Below are 12,405 nucleotides of genomic sequence, written 5' to 3'. Positions count from 1 at the left end.
CTATAAACAGCAGGAGGCTTGCAAGAGATTGAAACAATGCATCCCAAAACATATTCCACCAGTGAAAACACACATTTCTACAAAGACCTTGAAAGAGCAGGCAAAAGAATAGTGGCTGAGTGTTCTTTCAGAGAGAAACATGCATTTCATTCTTCTAGAGTGAGTTTTCAGCCTGGAATTCATATGCATTTTGAACTCTGCAGAATGTAGCTACCTGCTCGGGGGTTCTGTCAGAGAAGCACCTTTCCTGCAGGAGCTTATTGCAACATTCATTGTTTGGCTAATTTCTTTAGGGTGGGTTTTGGAAGGTCTTTCAACTTTGGCCAAATCCCGCTTCGTACGAAATTTTTTCACACTGCTGTTTCCAAGTGTCCACAAAGAACTGCTGCTGGAAACGGTACAGATGCACATCTCCCATACTGGTCTGCTCGTTTCACTACCTGGATTTCGGTTTCCTCCTCCTTCTTTGAAATGACAAGCCTTCATTCAGCATGCTACACACGCCTTGTAGCAGTTTCCCTTTGAAACATGTTGGTTCTCTCAAAACGCTGTGTAACCTGAGTAGAGTGTGTCACTCTCCAGCACTGAATACACAACTTAGAGCACCTTTCACCACAGACACGCAAACACATCTTTTTGGGAAAGTCCTAATTCAGGTCACTTGGAAATGTAAGGGTTTCATCGAGAACATGAAGTGAATCATGCTTTGCCACTCTGCAACAGATAGAAATGACTTTTCCTACATGCCCGTCTGAAATTCACTGCAAAATGGACCTCTTTCCTGCTTTCTTGAATGTTCTCAACGCATTAGGTGAAAGAGCGTGTTTGAGCAAGAGTGATGCAGTGTGCTTCTTCCTGGATTTCAAGTGATTTGGGAAACCTCATCCGCGTTTTTCCACATTGTCTACGAAACAACATGAGGCTTGCAAGAGATTGAAACAATTCATCCCAAAACATATTCCACCAGTGAAAACACACGTTTCTACAAAGGCCTTGAAGAAGCAAGCAAAAGAATAGTGGCTGTGTGATCTTTGCGAGAGAAACATGCATTTCATCCTTCTGGAGTAAATTTTCAGCCTGGAATTCATATGCATTTTGTACTGTGCAGAATGTATCTACCTGCTCAGGGGTTGTGTCGTAGAAGCACCTTTCCTGCAGGAGCTTATTGCAACAGTCATCGTTTGGCTAAGTTCTTTAGGGTTGGTTTTGGAAGGTCTTTCAACTTTGGCCCAATCCCGCTTCGTACGAAATTTTTTCACAGCGCTGTTTCCAAGTGTCCACAAAGAGCTGCTGCTGGAAACTGTGCACATGCACATCTCCCATACTGGTGTGCTCGTTTCACTACCTGGATTTTGGTTTCCTCTTCCTTCTTTGAAATGACAAGCCTTCATTCAACATGTACACACACCTTGTAGCAGTTTCAGCTTTAAGCATGTTGGTGTTCTCAAAAGGCTGTGTAACATGTGTAGAGTGTGTCACTCTCCAGTACTGAATACACAACTTAGAGTTCCTTTCATCACAGACATGCAAACACATCTTTTTGGGGGAGTCCTATTTAAGATCAGGTGGAAATGTGAGGGTTTCATCGAGAAGATGAAGTCAATCATGCTTTTGCACTCTGCAACCGATAGAAATGAATTTTGTAGAATCACCTCTGAATTTCACTGCAAAATGCCCTTCTTTTCTGCTTTCTTGAATGTTCTCGAAGCATTAGGTGAAAGAGCGTGTTTAATCAAGGGTGAAGCAGTGTGAGTTTTCCTAGATTTCAAGTGATTTGAGAAACATATTCCGCGTTTTTCCACATTGTCTATAAACAGCAGGAGGCTTGCAAGAGATTGAAACAATGCATCCCAAAACATATTCCACCAGTGAAAACACACATTTCTACAAATACCTTGAAAGAGCAGGCAAAAGAATAGTGGCTGAGTGTTCTTTCAGAGAGAAACATGCATTTCATTCTTCTAGAGTGAGTTTTCAGCCTGGAATTCATATGCATTTTGAACTCTGCAGAATGTAGCTACCTGCTCGGGGGTTCTGTCATAGAAGCACCTTTCCTGCAGGAGCTTATTGCAACATTCATTGTTTGGCTAATTTCTTTAGGGTTGGTTTTGGAAGGTCTTCAACTTTGGCCAAATTCCGCTTCGTACGATTTTCTTTCACACTGCTGTTTCCAAGTGTCCACAAAGAGCTGCTGCTGGAAACGGTACACATGCACATCTCCCATACTGGTGTGCTCGTTTCACTACCTGGATTTCGGTTTCCTCCTCCTTCTTTGAAATGACAAGCCTTCATTCAGCATGCTACACACGCCTTGTAGCAGTTTCCGGTTTAAACATGTTGGTGCTCTCAAAACGCTGTGTAACCTGAGTAGAGTGTGTCACTCTCCAGCACTGAATACACAACTTAGAGCTCCTTTCGCCACAGACACGCAAACACATCTTTTTGGGAAAGTCCTAATTCAGGTCACTTGGAAATGTAAGGGTTTCATCGAGAACATGAAGTGAATCATGCTTTTCCACTCTGCAACAGATAGAAATGATTTTTCCTACATGCCCGCCTGAAATTCACTGCAAAATGGACCTCTTTCCTGCTTTCTTGAATGTTCTCAACGCATTAGGTGAAAGAGCGTGTTTGAGCAAGAGTGATGCAGTGTGCTTCTTCCTGGATTTCAAGTGATTTGGGAAACCCCATCCGCGTTTCTCCACATTGTCTTAAAAACAACATGAGGCTTGCAAGAGATTGAAACAATGCATCTCAAAACATATTCCACCAGTGAAAACACACGTTTCTACAAAGGCCTTGAAGAAGCAAGCAAAAGAATAGTGGCTGAGTGATCTTTGCGAGGAAACATGCATTTCATCCTTCTGGAGTAAATTTGCAGCCTGGAATTCATCTGCATTTTGTACTGTGCAGAATGTATCTACCTGCTCGGGGGTTGTGTCATAGAAGCACCTTTCCTGCAGGAGCTTATTGCAACAGTCATCGTTTGGCTAAGTTCTTTAGGGTTGGTTTTGGAAGGTCTTTCAACTTTGGCTCAATCCCGCTTCGTACGAAATTTTTTCACAGCGCTGTTTCCAAGTGTCCACAAAGAGCTGCTGCTGGAAACTGTACACATGCACATCTCCCATACTGGTGTGCTCGTTTCACTACCTGGAATTTGGTTTCCTCTTCCTTCTTTGAAATGACAAGCCTTCATTCAACATGTACACACACCTTGTAGCAGTTTCAGCTTTAAGCATGTTGGTGTTCTCAAAAGGCTGTGTAACCTGTGTAGAGTGTGTCACTCTCCAGTACTGAATACACAACTTAGAGTTCCTTTCATCACAGTCATGCAAACACATCTTTTTGGGGGTGTCCTATTTAAGATCAGGTGGAAATGTAAGGGTTTCATCGACAAGATGAAGTCAATCATGCTTTTCACTCTGCAACGGATAGAAATGACTTTTTGTAGAAGCCCTTCTGAATTTCACTGCAAAATGCCCTTCTTTTCTTCTTTCTTGACTGTTCTCGAAGCATTAGGTGAAAGAGCGTGTTTGAATAAGGGTGAAGCAGTGTGAATTTTCCTAGATTTCAAGTGATTTGAGAAACATATTCCGCGTTTTTCCACATTGTCTATAAACAGCAGGAGGCTTGCAAGAGATTGAAACAATGCATCCCAAAACATATTCCACCAGTGAAAACACACATTTCTACAAAGACCTTGAAAGAGCAGGCAAAAGAATAGTGGCTGAGTGTTCTTTCAGAGAGAAACATGCATTTCATTCTTCTAGAGTGAGTTTTCAGCCTGGAATTCATATGCATTTTGAACTCTGCAGAATGTAGCTACCTGCTCGGGGGTTCTGTCAGAGAAGCACCTTTCCTGCAGGAGCTTATTGCAACATTCATTGTTTGGCTAATTTCTTTAGGGTGGGTTTTGGAAGGTCTTTCAACTTTGGCCAAATCCCGCTTCGTACGAAATTTTTTCACACTGCAGTTTCCAAGTGTCCACAAAGAACTGCTGCTGGAAACGGTACACATGCACATCTCCCATACTGGTGTGCTCGTTTCACTACCTGGATTTCGGTTTCCTCCTCCTTCTTTGAAATGACAAGCCTTCATTCAGCATGCTACACACGCCTTGTAGCAGTTTCAGTTTTAAACATGTTGGTGCTCTCAAAACGCTCTGTAACCTGAGTAGAGTGAGTCACTCTCCAGCACTGAATACACAACTTAGAGCTCCTTTCGCCACAGACACGCAAACACATCTTTTTGGGAAAGTCCTAATTCAGGTCACTTGGAAATGTAAGGGTTTCATCGAGAACATGAAGTGAATCATGCTTTTCCACTCTGCAACAGATAGAAATGACTTTTCCTACATGCCCGCCTGAAATTCCCTGCAAAATGGACCTCTTTCCTGCTTTCTTGAATGTTCTCAACGCATTAGGTGAAAGAGCGTGTTTGAGCAAGAGTGATGCAGTGTGCTTCTTCCTGGATTTCAAGTGATTTGGGAAACCTCATCCGCGTTTTTACACATTGTCTAAGAAACAACATGAGGCTTGCAAGAGATTGAAACAATGCACCCCTAAACATATTCCACCAGTGAAAACACACGTTTCTATAAAGGCCTTGAAGAAGCAAGCAAAAGAATAGTGGCTGAGTGATCTTTGCCAGAGAAACATGCACTTCATCCTTCTGGAGTAAATTTTCAGCCTGGAATTCATATGCATTTTGTACTGTGCAGAATGTATCTACCTGCTCGGGGGTTGTGTAATAGAAGCACCTTTCCTGCAGGAGCTTATTGCAACAGTCATCGATTGGCTAAGTTCTTTATTGTTGGTATTGGAAGGTCTTTCAACTTTGGCCCAATCCCGCTTCGTACGAAATTTTTTCACAGCGCTGTTTCCAAGTGTCCACAAAGAGCTGATGCTGGAAACTGTGCACATGCACATCTCCCATACTGGTTTGCTCGTTTCACTACCTGGATTTTGGTTTCCTCTTCCTTCTTTGAAATGACAAGCTTTCATTCAACATGTACAAACACCTTGTAGCAGTTTCAGCTTTAAGCATGTTGGTGTTCTATAAGGCTGTGTAACCTGTGTAGAGTGTGTCACTCTCCAGTACTGAATACACAACTTAGAGTTCCTTTCATCACAGACATGCAAACCCATCTTTTTGGGGAGTAGTATTTAAGATCAGTTGGAAATGTAAGGGTTTCATCGAGAAGATGAAGTCAATCATGCTTTTGCACTCTGCAACCGATAGAAATGACTTTTTGTAGAAGCACGTCTGAATTTCACTGGAAAATGCCCTTCTTTTCTGCTTTCTTGAATGTTCTCGAAGCATGAGGTGAAAGAGCGTGTTTGATCAAGGGTGAAGCAGTGTGAGTTTTCCTAGATTTCAAGTGATTTGAGAAACATATTCCGCGTTTTTCCACATTGTCTATAAACAGCAGGAGGCTTGCAAGAGATTGAAACAATGCATCCCAAAACATATTCCACCAGTGAAAACACACATTTCTACAAACACCTTGAAAGAGCAGGCAAAAGAATAGTGGCTGAGTGTTCTTTCAGAGAGAAACATGCATTTCATTCTTCTAGAGTGAGTTTTCAGCCTGGAATTCATATGCATTTTGAACTCTGCAGAATGTAGCTACCTGCTCAGGGGTTCTGTCATAGAAGCACCTTTCCTGCAGGAGCTTATTGCAACATTCATTGTTTGGCTAATTTCTTTAAGGTTGGTTTTGGAAGGTCTTTCAACTTTGGCCAAATACCGCTTCGTAGGAAATTTTTTCACACTGCTGTTTCCAAGTGTCCACAAAGAACTGCTGCTGGAAACGGTACACATGCACATCTCCCATACTGGTCTGCTCATTTCACTACCTGGATTTCGGTTTCCTCCTCCTTCTTTGAAATGACAAGCCTTCATTCAGCATGCTACACACGCCTTGTAGCAGTTTCCGTTTTAAACATGTTGGTGCTCTCAAAACGCTGTGTAACCTGAGTAGAGTGTGTCACTCTCCAGCACTGAATACACAACTTAGAGCTCCTTTCGCCACAGACACGCAAACACATCTTTTTGGGACAGTCCTAATTCAGGTCACTTGGAAATGTAAGGGTTTCATTGAGAACAAGAAGTGAATCATGCTTTTCCACTCTGCAACAGATAGAAATGAGTTTTCCTACATGCCCGTCTGAAATTCACTGCAAAATGGACCTCTTTCCTGCTTTCTTGAATGTTCTCAACGCATTAGGTGAAAGAGCGTGTTTGAGCAAGAGTGATGCAGTGTGCTTCTTCCTGGATTTCAAGTGATTTGGGAAACCTCATCCGCGTTTTTCCACATTGTCTACGAAACAACATGAGGCTTGCAAGAGATTGAAACAATTCATCCCAAAACATATTCCACCAGTGAAAACACACGTTTCTACAAAGGCCTTGAAGAAGCAAGCAAAAGAATAGTGGCTGAGTGATCTTTGCGAGAGAAACATGCATTTCATCCTTCTGGAGTAAATTTTCAGCCTGGAATTCATATGCATTTTGTACTGTGCAGAATGTATCTACCTGCTCGGGGGTTGTGTCATAGAAGCACCTTTCCTGCAGGAGCTTATTGCAACAGTCATCGTTTGGCTAAGTTCTTTAGGGTTGGTTTTGGAAGGTCTTTCAACTTTGGCCCAATCCCGCTTCGTACGAAATTTTTTCACAGCGCTGTTTCCAAGTGTCCACAAAGAGCTGCTGCTGGAAACTGTGCACATGCACATCTCCCATACTGGTGTGCTCGTTTCACTACCTGGATTTTGGTTTCCTCTTCCTTCTTTGAAATGACAAGCCTTCATTCAACATGTACACACACCTTGTAGCAGTTTCAGCTTTAAGCATGTTGGTGTTCTCAAAAGGCTGTGTAACCTGTGTAGAGTGTGTCACTCTCCAGTACTGAATACACAACTTAGAGTTCCTTTCATCACAGACATGCAAAGACATCTTTTTGGGGGAGTCCTATTTAAGATCAGGTGGAAATGTAAGGGTTTCATCGAGAAGATGAAGTCAATCATGCTTTTGCACTCTGCAACCGATAGAAATGACTTTTTGTAGAAGCACGTCTGAATTTCACTGCAAAATGCCCTTCTTTTCTGCTTTCTTGAATGTTCTCGAAGCATTAGGTGAAAGAGCGTGTTTGATCAAGGGTGAAGCAGTGTGAGTTTTCCTAGATTTCAAGTGATTTGAGAAACATATTCCGCGTTTTTCCACATTGTCTATAAACAGCAGGAGGCTTGCAAGAGATTGAAACAATGCATCCCAAAACATATTCCACCAGTGAAAACACACTTTTCTACAAAGACCTTGAAAGAGCAGGCAAAAGAATAGTGCCTGAGTGTTCTTTCAGAGAGAAACATGCATTTCTTTCTTCTAGGGTGAGTTTTCAGCCTGTAATTCATATGCATTTTGAACTCTGCAGAATGTAGCTACCTGCTCGGGGGTTCTGTCATAGAAGCACCTTTCCTGCAGGAGCTTATTGCAACATTCATTGTTTGGCTAATTTCTTTAGGGTTGGTTTTGGAAGGTCTTTCAACTTTGGCCAAATACCGCTTCGTACGAAATTTTTTCACACTGCTGTTTCCAAGTGTCCACAAAGAACTGCTGCTGGAAACGGTACACATGCACATCTCCCATACTGGTCTGCTCGTTTCACTACCTGGATTTCGGTTTCCTCCTCCTTCTTTGAAATGACAAGCCTTCATTCAGCATGCTACACACGCCTTGTAGCAGTTTCCGTTTGAAACATGTTGGTGCTCTCAAAACGCTGTGTAACCTGAGTAGAGTGTGTCACTCTCCAGCACTGAATACACAACTTAGAGCTCCTTTCGCCACAGACACGCAAACACATCTTTTTGGGAAAGTCCTAAATCAGGTCCCTTGGAAATGTAAGGGTTTCATCGAGAACATGAAGTGAATCATGCTTTTCCACTCTGCAACAGATAGAAATGACTTTTCCTACATGCCCGTCTGAAATTCACTGCAAAATGGACCTCCTTCCTGCTTTCTTGAATGTTCTCAACGCATTAGGTGAAAGAGCGTGTTTGAGCAAGAGTGATGCAGTGTGCTTCTTCCTGGATTTCAAGTGATTTGGGAAACCTCATCCGCGTTTTTCCACATTGTCTAAGAAACAACATGAGGCTTGCAAGAGATTGAAACAATGCATCCCAAAACATATTCCACCAGTGAAAACACACGTTTCTACAAAGGCCTTGAAGAAGCAAGCAAAAGAATAGTGGCTGAGTGATCTTTGTGAGAGAAACATGCATTTCATCCTTCTGGAGTAAATTTTCAGCCTGGAATTCATATGCATTTTGTACTGTGCAGAATGTATCTACCTGCTCGGGGGTTGTGTCATAGAAGCACCTTTCCTGCAGGAGCTTATTGCAACAGTCATCGATTGGCTAATTTCTTTAGGGTTGGTTTTGGAAGGTCTTTCAACTTTGGCCAAATTCCGCTTCGTACGAAATTTTTTCACAGCGCTGTTTCCAAGTGTCCACAAAGAGCTGCTGCTGGAAACTGTACACATGCACATCTCCCATACTGGTGTGCTCGTTTCACTACCTGGGTTTAGGTTTCCTCTTCCTTCTTTGAAATGACAAGCCTTCATTCAACATGTTCACACACCTTGTAGCAGTTTCAGCTTTAAGCATGTTTGTGTTCTCAAAAGGCTGTGTAACCTGTGTAGAGTGTGTCACTCTCCAGTACTGAATACACAACTTAGAGTTCCTTTCATCACAGACATGCAAACACATCTTTTTGGGGGAGTCCTATTTAAGATCAGGTGGAAATGTAAGGGTTTCATCGAGAAGATGAAGTCAATCATGCTTTTGCACTCTGCAACCGATAGAAATGACTTTTTGTAGAAGCACGTCTGGATTTCACTGCAAAATGCCCTTCTTTTCTGCTTTCTTGAATGTTCTCGAAGCATTAGGTGAAAGAGCGTGTTTGATCAAGGGTGAAGCAGTGTGAGTTTTCCTAGATTTCAAGTGATTTGAGAAACATATTCCGCGTTTTTCCACATTGTCTATAAACAGCAGGAGGCTTGCAAGAGATTGAAACAATGCATCCCAAAACATATTCCACCAGTGAAAACACACATTTCTACAAAGACCTTGAAAGAGCAGGCAAAAGAATAGTGGCTGAGTTTCTTTCAGAGAGAAACATGCATTTCATTCTTCTAGAGTGAGTTTTCAGCCTGGAATTCATATGCATTTTGAACTCTGCAGAATGTAGCTACCTGCTCGGGGGTTCTGTCAGAGAAGCACCTTTCCTGCAGGAGCTTATTGCAACATTCATTGTTTGGCTAATTTCTTTAGGGTGGGTTTTGGAAGGTCTTTCAACTTTGGCCAAATCCCGCTTCGTACGAAATTTTTTCACACTGCTGTTTCCAAGTGTCCACAAAGAACTGCTGCTGGAAACGGTACACATGCACATCTCCCATACTGGTGTGCTCGTTTCACTACCTGGATTTCGGTTTCCTCCTCCTTCTTTGAAATGACAAGCCTTCATTCAGCATGCTACACACGCCTTGTAGCAGTTTCAGTTTTAAACATGTTGGTGCTCTCAAAACGCTCTGTAACCTGAGTAGAGTGAGTCACTCTCCAGCACTGAATACACAACTTAGAGCTCCTTTCGCCACAGACACGCAAACACATCTTTTTGGGAAAGTCCTAATTCAGGTCACTTGGAAATGTAAGGGTTTCATTGAGAACAAGAAGTGAATCATGCTTTTCCACTCTGCAACAGATAGAAATGAGTTTTCCTACATGCCCGTCTGAAATTCACTGCAAAATGGACCTCTTTCCTGCTTTCTTGAATGTTCTCAACGCATTAGGTGAAAGAGCGTGTTTGAGCAAGAGTGATGCAGTGTGCTTCTTCCTGGATTTCAAGTGATTTGGGAAACCTCATCCGCGTTTTTCCACATTGTCTACGAAACAACATGAGGCTTGCAAGAGATTGAAACAATTCATCCCAAAACATATTCCACCAGTGAAAACACACGTTTCTACAAAGGCCTTGAAGAAGCAAGCAAAAGAATAGTGGCTGAGTGATCTTTGCGAGAGAAACATGCATTTCATCCTTCTGGAGTAAATTTTCAGCCTGGAATTCATATGCATTTTGTACTGTGCAGAATGTATCTACCTGCTCGGGGGTTGTGTCATAGAAGCACCTTTCCTGCAGGAGCTTATTGCAACAGTCATCGTTTGGCTAAGTTCTTTAGGGTTGGTTTTGGAAGGTCTTTCAACTTTGGCCCAATCCCGCTTCGTACGAAATTTTTTCACAGCGCTGTTTCCAAGTGTCCACAAAGAGCTGCTGCTGGAAACTGTGCACATGCACATCTCCCATACTGGTGTGCTCGTTTCACTACCTGGATTTTGGTTTCCTCTTCCTTCTTTGAAATGACAAGCCTTCATTCAACATGTACACACACCTTGTAGCAGTTTCAGCTTTAAGCATGTTGGTGTTCTCAAAAGGCTGTGTAACCTGTGTAGAGTGTGTCACTCTCCAGTACTGAATACACAACTTAGAGTTCCTTTCATCACAGACATGCAAAGACATCTTTTTGGGGGAGTCCTATTTAAGATCAGGTGGAAATGTAAGGGTTTCATCGAGAAGATGAAGTCAATCATGCTTTTGCACTCTGCAACCGATAGAAATGACTTTTTGTAGAAGCACGTCTGAATTTCACTGCAAAATGCCCTTCTTTTCTGCTTTCTTGAATGTTCTCGAAGCATTAGGTGAAAGAGCGTGTTTGATCAAGGGTGAAGCAGTGTGAGTTTTCCTAGATTTCAAGTGATTTGAGAAACATATTCCGCGTTTTTCCACATTGTCTATAAACAGCAGGAGGCTTGCAAGAGATTGAAACAATGCATCCCAAAACATATTCCACCAGTGAAAACACACTTTTCTACAAAGACCTTGAAAGAGCAGGCAAAAGAATAGTGGCTGAGTGTTCTTTCAGAGAGAAACATGCATTTCTTTCTTCTAGGGTGAGTTTTCAGCCTGTAATTCATATGCATTTTGAACTCTGCAGAATGTAGCTACCTGCTCGGGGGTTCTGTCATAGAAGCACCTTTCCTGCAGGAGCTTATTGCAACATTCATTGTTTGGCTAATTTCTTTAGGGTTGGTTTTGGAAGGTCTTTCAACTTTGGCCAAATACCGCTTCGTACGAAATTTTTTCACACTGCTGTTTCCAAGTGTCCACAAAGAACTGCTGCTGGAAACGGTACACATGCACATCTCCCATACTGGTCTGCTCGTTTCACTACCTGGATTTCGGTTTCCTCCTCCTTCTTTGAAATGACAAGCCTTCATTCAGCATGCTACACACGCCTTGTAGCAGTTTCCGTTTGAAACATGTTGGTGCTCTCAAAACGCTGTGTAACCTGAGTAGAGTGTGTCACTCTCCAAAACTGAATACACAACTTAGAGCTCCTTTCGCCACAGACACGCAAACACATCTTTTTGGGAAAGTCCTAATTCAGGTCCCTTGGAAATGTAAGGGTTTCATCGAGAACATGAAGTGAATCATGCTTTTCCACTCTGCAACAGATAGAAATGACTTTTCCTACATGCCCGTCTGAAATTCACTGCAAAATGGACCTCCTTCCTGCTTTCTTGAATGTTCTCAACGCATTAGGTGAAAGAGCGTGTTTGAGCAAGAGTGATGCAGTGTGCTTCTTCCTGGATTTCAAGTGATTTGGGAAACCTCATCCGCGTTTTTCCACATTGTCTAAGAAACAACATGAGGCTTGCAAGAGATTGAAACAATGCATCCCAAAACATATTCCACCAGTGAAAACACACGTTTCTACAAAGGCCTTGAAGAAGCAAGCAAAAGAATAGTGGCTGAGTGATCTTTGTGAGAGAAACATGCATTTCATCCTTCTGGAGTAAATTTTCAGCCTGGAATTCATATGCATTTTGTACTGTGCAGAATGTATCTACCTGCTCGGGGGTTGTGTCATAGAAGCACCTTTCCTGCAGGAGCTTATTGCAACAGTCATCGATTGGCTAATTTCTTTAGGGTTGGTTTTGGAAGGTCTTTCAACTTTGGCCAAATTCCGCTTCGTACGAAATTTTTTCACAGCGCTGTTTCCAAGTGTCCACAAAGAGCTGCTGCTGGAAACTGTACACATGCACATCTCCCATACTGGTGTGCTCGTTTCACTACCTGGGTTTAGGTTTCCTCTTCCTTCTTTGAAATGACAAGCCTTCATTCAACATGTTCACACACCTTGTAGCAGTTTCAGCTTTAAGCATGTTTGTGTTCTCAAAAGGCTGTGTAACCTGTGTAGAGTGTGTCACTCTCCAGTACTGAATACACAACTTAGAGTTCCTTTCATCACAGACATGCAAACACATCTTTTTGGGGGAGTCCTATTTAAGATCA

The sequence above is a fragment of the Miniopterus schreibersii genome, assembly GCF_964146895.1.
Source record: "Miniopterus schreibersii genome assembly, chromosome: 2".
Classification (NCBI taxonomy): Eukaryota; Metazoa; Chordata; class Mammalia; order Chiroptera; family Miniopteridae; genus Miniopterus; species Miniopterus schreibersii.
Note: the sequence above shows the minus strand (reverse complement) of the source record.